Source organism: Jaculus jaculus, chromosome 5 (assembly GCF_020740685.1).
Source record: "Jaculus jaculus isolate mJacJac1 chromosome 5, mJacJac1.mat.Y.cur, whole genome shotgun sequence".
In the NCBI taxonomy this organism is placed as follows: Eukaryota; Metazoa; Chordata; class Mammalia; order Rodentia; family Dipodidae; genus Jaculus; species Jaculus jaculus.
The window spans coordinates 159,529,238-159,540,479 of NC_059106.1; positions in this window are offsets into that span (position 1 = coordinate 159,529,238).

An 11,242-nucleotide genomic window follows, 5' to 3' on the forward strand; every position below is an offset into this window, starting at 1 on the left:
TGCATGTTAGGCAGGCACTCCACTACTGAGAACAAATCCACACCTGGTAAAGATGTTTGGCAAAAGTTTTATTAACCCATGCCTGCTGGAATAGCTCTGTGGTCCCAGCTATTTAGAATGTTGAGTTAGGAGGCTCCTAAGTTCAAGGCCAATTTGAACAACATGACTCAAAGCACATATTTTTTTAAAGAGGCCCTGGGAGATGCTGATTCACTGTCACGCACTCACCTGGCATGGGTTAGACAAGGTTTAATGCCCGGCAACTGCCCATCCCCACAAACAAAGTCCTACTAAAACTGCCATCCCACATTCTCAATCAACATTAGTGCCCACCTAGATTTCTGATGCTTGTCTTCATAAAGTACCTCAGGTTAAGCAGCTCGAAACAACAGGAATCTCTTCCCTTATAGTCTTTGGAGCCAGAATTCTGAAATGAAGGTTTTGAGAGAACCCTGTTTTCTCTAAAATCCACAGAGGTGAATCTCTGCTTGTGGCTGCAATTCTCCAGAGCACATGGCCCATGGTTCTTCATCTGTGTCCCTCTTGGTTCACATGACACTCTTATTTTTTATTTTCTTCATTTTTTTCTGGTGGGATTCCTGCAAAGTAGGTTAATGTTGTATTACCAGGCTTCCACCTTCTACCCAGCATTCTTTTGTTATCATATTGGATTAAAGTATTCCAATTTGACCTCAACTAAGTTCACTTGCAAAGACCCTTTTCCAAATAAGAATGGATTTGGGTTCAGACAATATGCATATACATATGACACACTTCAACCCACAGCACATACATTTTGCCTGACTTGAAGACAAAACTAGACCTGAGCCCCAGTCCCACCATCTTTTTTAAAAAACATTTTATTTCTTTACTCATTTGAGAGAGAGAGGTGGCGAGAGAGAATGGGCATGCCAGGGTCTCCAGCCACTCCAAACAAACTCCACACACATGCCTTCCCTGTGCATCTGGCTTATGTGGATCCTGGGGAATTGAACCTGGGTCCTTAGGCTTTACAGGCAAGTGCCTTAACTGCTAAGCCATTTCCCCAGCCCCCATCACCTTTAATATGGGAGGAATTATTCACCAGTGCCTGAGCTTATCCTCTGGCCTCCATACACATCACATGCATCTGCATACACACACACACAAGCATGCATATACCACACACACACACACACACACACACACACACACACACACACAGGGTGTCATGAGTCTTCCCCTGTCTGGGCCTTCCCATGTCACCAGATGCTGGGGAACCTCAGAGAAGCACAAACCAAGAGAGCATTGTTTCCCAAGGAGCCTCATCAATCAATTCAGGATACCCAGCGAGCACACGGAGCCAGTCACCTTCCCCACCTTGCCTTTCCCTCTCTTGACTTCAGCGCTTATCTGAGAGCCTTTTGTTCAGGCTCATAATTATTCAGTGACTCAGGAGCCCACAAGCATTACCCGTGGAGCCAGACAAGACCAGCAAGCTCCCTGGACCACCTGTTCCAAGTCATTTCCTGTGTGGGTGGCAACTTCACAGGGCTGAAAATATGACTTACGGTAAAAGTGTCTTCAACCCTGGCACTCTGAATTGTTGAAACTAGATGACATCTCGCTGGGTTATGTTCTGGCCAAACACATTGTGTTATCATTCTTTGCATATATATATAAAAAAAAAAAACTGCTCCCCCATAAACAAATGTTCTCAAGGGGCAGAAAACACACCCTTGCCATGTGGCCTCTTCAAGAGTGCACCCCTCAGGGTTTGGGCTGGTAGGTGAGAGGCAAGAATGTAGGATGCAATGGGAAAGGGTGAGAACAGCAAGGCGGTGTGAGTGCACTGTGCAGCTGGGGCTCAGAGGAACCGCGTTGTCCCCTGCGCTCAAGGGGGGTTCTGAGCTCGATCCCGTGGCTTCGCTGCCGCCTTGGTTCTCAGCACACAGTCTGCACGCTTTTCGCTGCGCACGCAGTCACGCCACGCGCTGTCAGCCTGCGGGGCCGGAAGCGCCTTGGCTCAGAGTCAATACTAATATACGTTATGAATTGCACAATAAAAATGTTTCTGCTCTTACAGAAACATAATTTAATTACAGAAAGCAACATTTTCTTAATATTTTCCTGCCATCATTCCTTACCATATAAGAATTAGCTATTATAATTTTGGACTGCATTGCATTGGAATGTTTGATTTTAAAAGTTACTGTTTGTGTCAGTGACTTATTGTTCAGTAAATGTTACCTTTGATTTGGACAGAATTTTCAACAAGTTCTGAGACGGCCCAAGACATATTTCTACCATTTTGTCCTATTATGTGAGACAGAATTCTCAGCATGGGCAATTATAACATCAGCACATAGATCAATTCTGAAAAGCACTGAAGATACTCCGTGTTCTCCAGGATCAAATAATCAGACAAGATCTCCGTATCAAAAGAAACAATCATATCTATCCATTAGCATGCAAATTTGCTTTCCCCTTTATTGCTAAATGGCAAAATTACATGTATATCAAGGGCACATTGGAGACTATCAGTAAATGTTATGTACCTTGTATAATTTCTCTAGCATAAAGAGGTTGCAAGGGTAGAAATTTTAGGAAACCCCAGACAGAGGGGTAGGTGCGCCAGGGGAATATAAAACTACTCCAGTGAAGGACACAAACTGCAAGTTCAATTATTCCTTTTGCTTTGGAGGGAGGCCCCACTGGGGTCTTCTGGCCAGGACCACTAAGTCATGGGCTCAAGTACCATTTATTCAATAACAAGCTGATATGTATACATCCATCTGGACACCTCAAAACATGTGTCTTGTCTGTTGTCTTGCTGTTTGTGGCCCATTGGGGTGGACAGGCTTTAGACCTGCGAACAGCAGATCTCATCCCAGGCTAAGACCAGTGTTGTGAGGGCTTAGAGTAAAGGTCGGTCTGGGAGAGCAGAGCCCAGCTGAGGTGTAGAACAGCACTTGTCATTTTCAGTGCCACATAGCCCCTGGCCACTGATCCAGCTGGGTGAACAGGCTGCACATGCAATGCTGACAAAAAAAAAAAAAAAAAAAAGAAAAAAAATGCTGAGGAAAAGGAGTCTGGGATATAAAATGTGAGATAAAGGGGGAATTTCCATTTTACTGTTGTTTCTGCATGTTTATATAAAAAGGTCCTTTCAACACTTACAGAGCTTTAAAAGTATAATATGAAAAACTTTACTTTGTACTTATTAAGCTGCCTTTCATCTGAGTCGCTCATAAGTCCTGCAGACATTACCTCATACTCTTCAGAATGTTCCTCAAAGGAAGGCAAAGAACGGCTCTTGCCCCCAATTCATGGATGGAGAGACTGAGGCATGGGAAGGCAGCAGGATCAGGGGCCAGGTGTCCAAATCCTATTTCTGGATTTGCCACTCAAGAGCTATTGAAACCTTCAGGATCTCCCTCCCTCCCTCTCTCTTTCTTCCCCGTCCTCCTTCCTTCCTCCCTGTTTTTCATTCTTCCTTCTACTTCTCTTTCTCTTCCTCATGCCCCTTCCTCTTTTGATTCACTTCTTCCTGGGATGGATGAGCCTTGTATCTCATACACTAATAACAATCTCTAGTCATGTTGAGGACCTGAAGGTGTCAGAATTCATAGGAAATCCTTCAAGTTTTCTCTCAGAACCTCAGCTTCACAGTAACACTTCTGTCAGAAGACCATCCAGGAAGACTAAGCGAATAACTGAATGTTAGAATTGGAAGGAGCCTCAGAGAGTTCAGTGTGTCCCAAAGTGCCTTCTTTATATCACTTTTTACATTTCAACATTCCCCCTTTCCCAGAATTTTGTCAGTATTGCACCTGCCCTGCATCCACAAGGTTGGGAGCAGGGGCCATGAGCTCTGTGCGGCTGAGGGCGAGGATACACCATCTTCGACCCTCCACACTACTGTCCAAAATCACTGTGACTGAGATGCCTCCTAGTGACACAAACTCCTGGCCCTGGTGATGATTACTCCTCATTGTCAACCGACTGGACTTAAAACCATTATGAGGGTGCTTCCAGGAAGGTTTGTCTGAGCAAGGAAGACCCAATATAAATGTGTTCCCATGGGTTGTGGTGCTAGACTGGATTACAAAAAGAGAAAGAGAGCTGAGCACCACAGCATTCATCTCTCTCTGCTTTTTGATTGTGGATGCAATGTGACCAGTCACATCACGCTCCTGCTGCGAAGCCTTTTCGGTCATGATGGGCTAAACTCACAAACAGAGTCGAAACAAGCCCTCCCCTCCTTAAGTGGCTCTGTCTGGTATTTCATCACAGCAGCGAGAAACGAAAACTAACACAGGCTCAACCATGATTGACTATATTCAGATTCCCAGGGTCCAGGTGAAGGAAGCAGTTTACATTTCCCACACAACAAGTTGACAAATCCAGCATTCAGACCAATGGCTGGAGCTTGGTGACATAAAGGAACCTCGAGGGAACTTTGAAAACTGGGGTTGTCTGTGTGCCATCCTAGAGATTTTGATTTAAAAGGCTTGCGTAATGTTAGACAGCTCACATCAAAAACCATTGATCTAGCCGGGCGTGGTGGAATAGGCCTTTAATCCCAGCACTCGGGAGGCAGAGGTAGGAGCATCGCTGTGAGTACAAGACCAGTCTGAGGATACACTGAGCACCAACTCAGCGTGGGCTCGAGTGATAACCAAAAAAAAAGTGCTTCTTGAGGGATAGAATAATTAGAATGATGGCTCAGTGGTTAAGGTGCTTGCCTGCAAAGCTTAACAAACAGGGTTTGATTCCCCAGTACCCATGTAAAGCCAGATGTGCAAAGTGGCACATGCATCTGGAATAAACAATGAGCAGTGGCTGGAGACCCTGGTGTACCCATTTTTTTTTCTCTCTCTCTTTCTATACATCTCCTCTCCCATCTATCTCTACCTCTATCTCCCTCTGCTTGTAAAAAATAAAATAAAATATAAAGGTTTTAAGAAAACATAGATCTAGATAAACCCTGTCATCAGGAAGATGCAGAGTTGGGAAGGATCTTCTTCCAGATGTAAACACCATAGCCTTATCTGAAGCCACTGCTAACCGGTATCAGATGTAATCTCTTGTCTTTGAATTTTTTTATTGTTTTTTATTTTTATTTATTTATGAGAGAGAGAGAGAAGAAGAAGAAGAGAGAGTGGGCACTCCAGAGCCTTCAGCCACTGCAAACAAATAAACAAATACCAGGCACATGTGCCACCTTGTGCTTCTGGCTTACATGGGTCCTAGGGAATCATACCTGGGTCCTTTGGCGTTGCAGGCAAGTGCCTTAACCACAATGCCATCTCTTTAGCCCACCTCTTGCCTTTTGTCCATTTCCTACCTCTGACTCTGCCCACTGCTCTATGTGACCATGATGTCCAAGGGTAAGAGGGTTTTATTAAATATACGCAGAAAAATATATTGGCTCAAGAAGACTGATTATTGATTGACTGATTGATTGATTGATTGATTGATTGTGTGTGCTCCTAAGGAGTGAATGTATGGTCTCATGTGTGCTAGATAAGCACAGTTTATCACTGAGCTCAATCCCTGGCCTACATTTTCCCTATTTTTATTTTTTAAATACTTACTTTTTAAACTTATTTATTTATTTGAGAGAGAGAGAGAAAGAATGGGCACACCAGGGTCTTCAGCCACTGGGGAAGAATTCTAGACACATGTACCATCGTGTGCATCTGGCTGGGCCCTGGGGAATCGAGCCTTGGTCCTTTGGCTTTGCATGCAAGTGCCTTAACCATTAAGCCATTTCTCCAGGTCTCCTGTTTTTATTTTGAGACAAGATCTTGGTAAGTTGCTCAGGCTGCCTTTAAACTTATGCTGTAACCCTGACAGCCTTGATCTTGTCATTCTCCTGCCCTAGCCTCCTGAGAAGCTGGGATTACAAGCCTATACCAACAGGTCTATCAAAATTTATGAGTTAATGGCTGGAGAGATGGCTTAGCAGTTAAGCGCTTGCCTGTGAAGCCTAAGGACCCTGGTTCAAGGCTCGCTTCCCCAGGACCCACGTTAGCCAGATGCACAAGGGGGCGCACGCATCTGGAGTTCATTTGCAGTGGCTGGAGACCCTGGCACGCCCATTCTCTCTCTCTATCTTCCTCTTTCTCTCTCTGTCTGTTGCTCTCAAATAGATAAATAAAAATGAACAAAACCTTTAATGATTTACAAGTTATGAATTTGTGATTTAAAAAAATGTCAATTTAGAGACTGAAATTTTTAGCACAATCCTCATCACTTCCAGTGATATAAACGTAGTTCAAAGGTAAACAAAAAAAATTGGAAATAAATGATAAAGGATTATATAAGGAACTCTTAGAAATCATAAACAGATCAATATTACAACTTAAGAATGATCAATATTTACAAATATAAAATTAATCAAAGTATATGAAACAAATTCAAATGATCTGAAGAAACATAAAAGTATGTTTGACCTAAATAATTGAAGATGTAAAATAATAGCAAAATATTGATAGCCATTTCCTGAACAGCTAAATGACCACTGAAACCCATTGTGGTTGGGGAGGAAATGACTACTTAAGAGAAGTAAACTTGACACTCTTTCTGGAGAGCAAGCTGAGCAATACCAAAGTCTTAGACTATGGGCTGTACTTTAGCAGAGTAATTCTACTCTTAACACTTTCTGTAACAGACAAGAGTGTTCAAATAGGTAGCAGCCCTAATTAAGTTCAATGGGTTATCTACACACACATATGAATTGCATTTTTTTAAGGACACCAAAGAACAAGAAGAACTAGTTGAAAAGAAGGGATTTTTTTGTGGGGGTGGGTGATAAGTGTAGAGAGAGGTAACGGGAGTGGATGATCTCCAAAATACATCATATAAATGTAATAATATATTGTAATAATATAAACTTGAAAATTACTGGTGAAATTTCTTAAGATACATATGAAAGGATGTGTGCCACAGGTCATGCATCTTCTAGAACACTTCAATAATCTAAAACATCCACCAAAGACCAATAAAAGACTGGTTAGTAAACTTTCCATAGGTTTACTCAATCGAAGAATGTGCAACTATTAAACTTCATGTTGTATAGCTGCCTTTGTTGGTATAGAAACATGTGCCATAAGTCTAAAGTGACCAGAAAAGCTACTGAGCAACACAATGTGAAACTCATTTTTAAACTCGTAGATTGGCCATGTGAGTACTGATAACTGATGACAGGTTGGATTCATTTCTGGATGTACATTGGAGAAACTCATTTTTTAACATGTAGCGTGGCTATGTGGGACCCACTACTGATACTACGTTGGGTTCATTTCTGGGTTTTCTGTGATTGAACAACTTTCTCTCTCTAACAAATAAATACATACAGATAAAAATCAGAGGAATTGTAAACAAATAAAAAGCAAAACAATCTAGACACTGTGCTTTCAAAGACTTGGCCGACATTTATTTGACCCAATCCCAGGCCACGTCCCAAAACCATACACCTCACTCCTGGATTCTTTTTAATGCTTTTCATCGAAACTTTCTATGCCTGTACATAATTTATTTTGAACATAATACCCTCCCATTACCTTCTTTTGTCCCAACTCCTTCCCTTTCCCACTGAACCCCTTCTTCTTTTAATTAGTTCCTTTTCTAATTTGCTGTCTTTTTTTTTTTGTCTCCCCCATCATCCATGGCAAAATGAGGGTGCAGGTTTTGTGCTGGTAATGAGAGCCTGCAGGCACTGTGGGGCCATGAAGCAGCAAGAGCTACTTTGTGTCTGGAAGACAGCTTTCTAAGGCACTCCTCCCTGCCCTCTGGCTTTTACATTCTTTCCATCACCTCTTAGCCAATGCTCTTTGCGCCTTGGAAGGCACGATGGATGTGCATCTCACTTAGCGCTGAGCACTCAATCGCTGGGCTCAGTTGTTAGTGCTCCAACTTTTTGAAATTACCTTCTCGACTTCTTCCTTTAGGGGCTCTGCTCCCCAGTTTGTAAAACAGCCAGACACTGCTACTAGCTCTGCCTTTGAAGAGCACTTTGCTCCCTTCTGCCTGGAAAGGACAGCCGGGCTCCGCAGCATCCTTTCTTGCTTTTGAAGAGGATGGAGGAGGGCAACACAGGGTTGGATCCACACCTCAGGCTTTCCCAAGAATATTTCTACTGCTGTTTTACAAAGCATTCTGAGGGAAAGATTAAAATCTTAACGAACTCTTAACCAGTGCAATCCACCCATCTAGTTATATGTCTTTGCATTTTAGAATATAATTTATTATTGTTGTTGTTATTGGTAGCCATTCTGGGCATCAAACCTAAGGCTTCATGCATGCTAGGTAAATGCTTGACCACTGAACTATGCCTCTAGCTCACAAAAAATTATTTTAATGGATCAAAAAAACCCATGTGCAAAGTTTTCTCTGTGCTGACAGGTCACCTCGCTGCTGGCAGCATTTCTGAGCAGTCAGTGCCCAGCTGGGCTGCGGGTCCCACAGCCACAGGGTGTGTGGCTCAAGACTCTCCCATCTGAAATAAGCTTTCAACCCAGAAGGATGAAAACACAAACTGCAATTCCAAATGCACATGTTTTTCAGGCACTGAATGTACTTTCTTAAATACTCTGGAAAATTACACACGAGTGCCCCTGTATCTCCTTTAATATTGTTATAGGATTGTAATCGCTGGGAAACAGTGTACTGGATAGTGGCTTTAATTATTCCTAACCTAGCTTGTCCAGATGTAACCATATGAAAAAAATTACAAAAAAAAGAAAGAAAGGAAAAACAACAAAAACAAAAATAACAATAATCAAAAAAATAACCAAACAAAGCAGGAAGCTAGCCCTGGTGGCACACAAGTCTACCGTTGTAGGTATTCAGAGACTGAGGCAGGAGGATGTCAAGTTCGAGGCCTGCTTTGGCCACATGAATTCAAGGCCAGCCTGTGTAACTTAGCAAGACTCTGTTCCAAAATAAAGAGCAAATGTTTTGGGCATTTGTTTCAGTGGTAGAGTGCTTGCCTGGCATGTGCAAGGTCCTGGGTTCAATTCCAAGTATGGCAAAAACAAAATTAAAAGGTAGCCTTCTACTCTCTTCCCATTCAAATCTTTTAAATATTAAAATGGACAAAGTCTGACATCAGTTCTAGGCTTAGAGTTGATAATGAGGGGCTGGAAACATAGGATTCCAGGGTCATTTTTTTAAACACTTATGTGTTTCCTTGCTATTCTCTTCTTATTTTTATTTTATATGTAGACAACAAATAAAGTTGGTGAAAATCATCTCTTTGGCTTTCAACAGGCCTGAAGTTGGCCTGATGCCTGCAGTTGTTAGGCAGGACTCGTGCCAAGCCTTAACACAGCAACTGCAAAACTCTGCTGATGCGTAAGAGCCTCAACGTGGGGGAGGCTCAGAGTGGGGAGGGCTTGAGTGGGGGCAGGCTGAAAGGGGGAGAAGGCTCAGAGCCAGACTACTTTAAATATTTTATTTGAAAGAAATAGACAGAAAATGACTAAGAGAGAAAGTAAAGAGGGAGAAAGAGAGAGAGGCTGTGTGAGGGCTACCAGCCACTGCCAACAAACTCCAGACACATACCCCACTTTGCGCATTTGGCTTTACTTGGGCATCCCACCGTCAGGCTTTGCAAGCAAGTACCTTTAACCCCTTAGCCATCTCTCCAGCCCAGAGACAGACTCTTAATTTGGTTGAATCCTTTTCCAGTTCTGTGACCAGGGACATGGGAGATTTTGAACCCTGCTTCTTGAAGACAATAGTACGTATACTTACTGATTTATTTAACCTTTTTTTTGTTTTTCGTACTGATGATTAAATCTATGCCCCTTTGCATGATAGGCAAATATTCTACTACTGGTCTATATCCCTAGCCCAATTTTTAAATCTCAGGTAACTGTTGACACATATAACTTGGAATTGCACATAAAATGAAGCCAGAGAGGCCTGCCCGGGACTGGGCTCACACAGTGAGCCTCCCTCGTCATCTTCACCACTCCAGTGACATCAGCAGAGAGATGCAAACACCCCAACTGGCAAATACGTAATAGTCACATCAGTCTCCAAAGTGACATTGTAAGAAACATCCCAGGGACTTGCTCAGTTCTCACTAACCTGAGCAAAGCTGTCTAGACTTCCAGCCATCAAATTCCATCCTATGAAGACCATTGTCCCCTGACCAGAACCTGCCCTTAGTCTTTCCTTCCCATCATGACAGTGCCCCCTGGAGTGCGCTACAGGAACTGCAGCACAACACCAAACCCCACAGCCAGGCATGGTGGGTGGCGCATGCCTTTAATCCCAGCACTCAGGAGGCAGAAGTAGGACAATTGCCATGAGTTCAAGGCCACCCTGAGACTACATAGTGAATTCCAGGTCAGCCTGTGCTAAAGTGAGACCCTACCTCAAAAAAACATAACACAAAACAAACAACAAACAAACAAAAAAAAAAATGGACCAAACCACACGGCAAAGGAAACAGGAGAAAAAATGTCATTGAAGAAATCACAGTTCAGTACAGTAAACTTCCTCCAATTTACTCCACGTGTGTATGGTCTGAAGACAATTTCTCTAAAACTACTTTCAATCCATAAATAATATTTTCACAACTAACCGCAGAGGTAGAAAAAAATATATCCTGGGCTTTGTCACACTCCTTCACCCCAACTCTCTGTTTTTCCCCTCTGGGGTGGGGCTGGGTAGGTTTATGTGGAATAGGGTGGTGCACAGGATGGAAAGACAAAGTCCTTTGTCTGGAAATTTTAATTACTGAGGTTTTTACCAAAGAAACAATTGCTTTCACATGCTACGCACCTAGAGTTCCATCCACTGGAAACAAGATTCATCAGTGATGTAATTCTGCAGTTATTCAAGGATATGGCTTTCCTTTTTTTTTGTTCTCACAAAGGGTTTTCTGAAAATTAAAAAGGAGCCTTCAGTCATTTATTTTAATCTCTCGAGATTGTTTATTGTTCCTGCAAGTTGGGACACCCCACATTTGGAAAGCACATTCCAGGGGAAAAGTTGGTACAATAATCACATTCTTAGAGAGGTGGGAGCAGGGGATTCATGACGGACTGAGCGACAACGGTCTTTAAGACTCCTTTAGGCTTCCTCGCACAGTGTTTCTGAAGTGTACGGATGATCATTTATAGCAATGATGGAAATTGGTTCACCTTTGGCAACTTTGCCATCATTAAGAACTTAGTAAATAGGATAAAAAAGAAATTAGTTAATGCCTGCAAGATAAATGCCTCAATGATAGATTCATGAA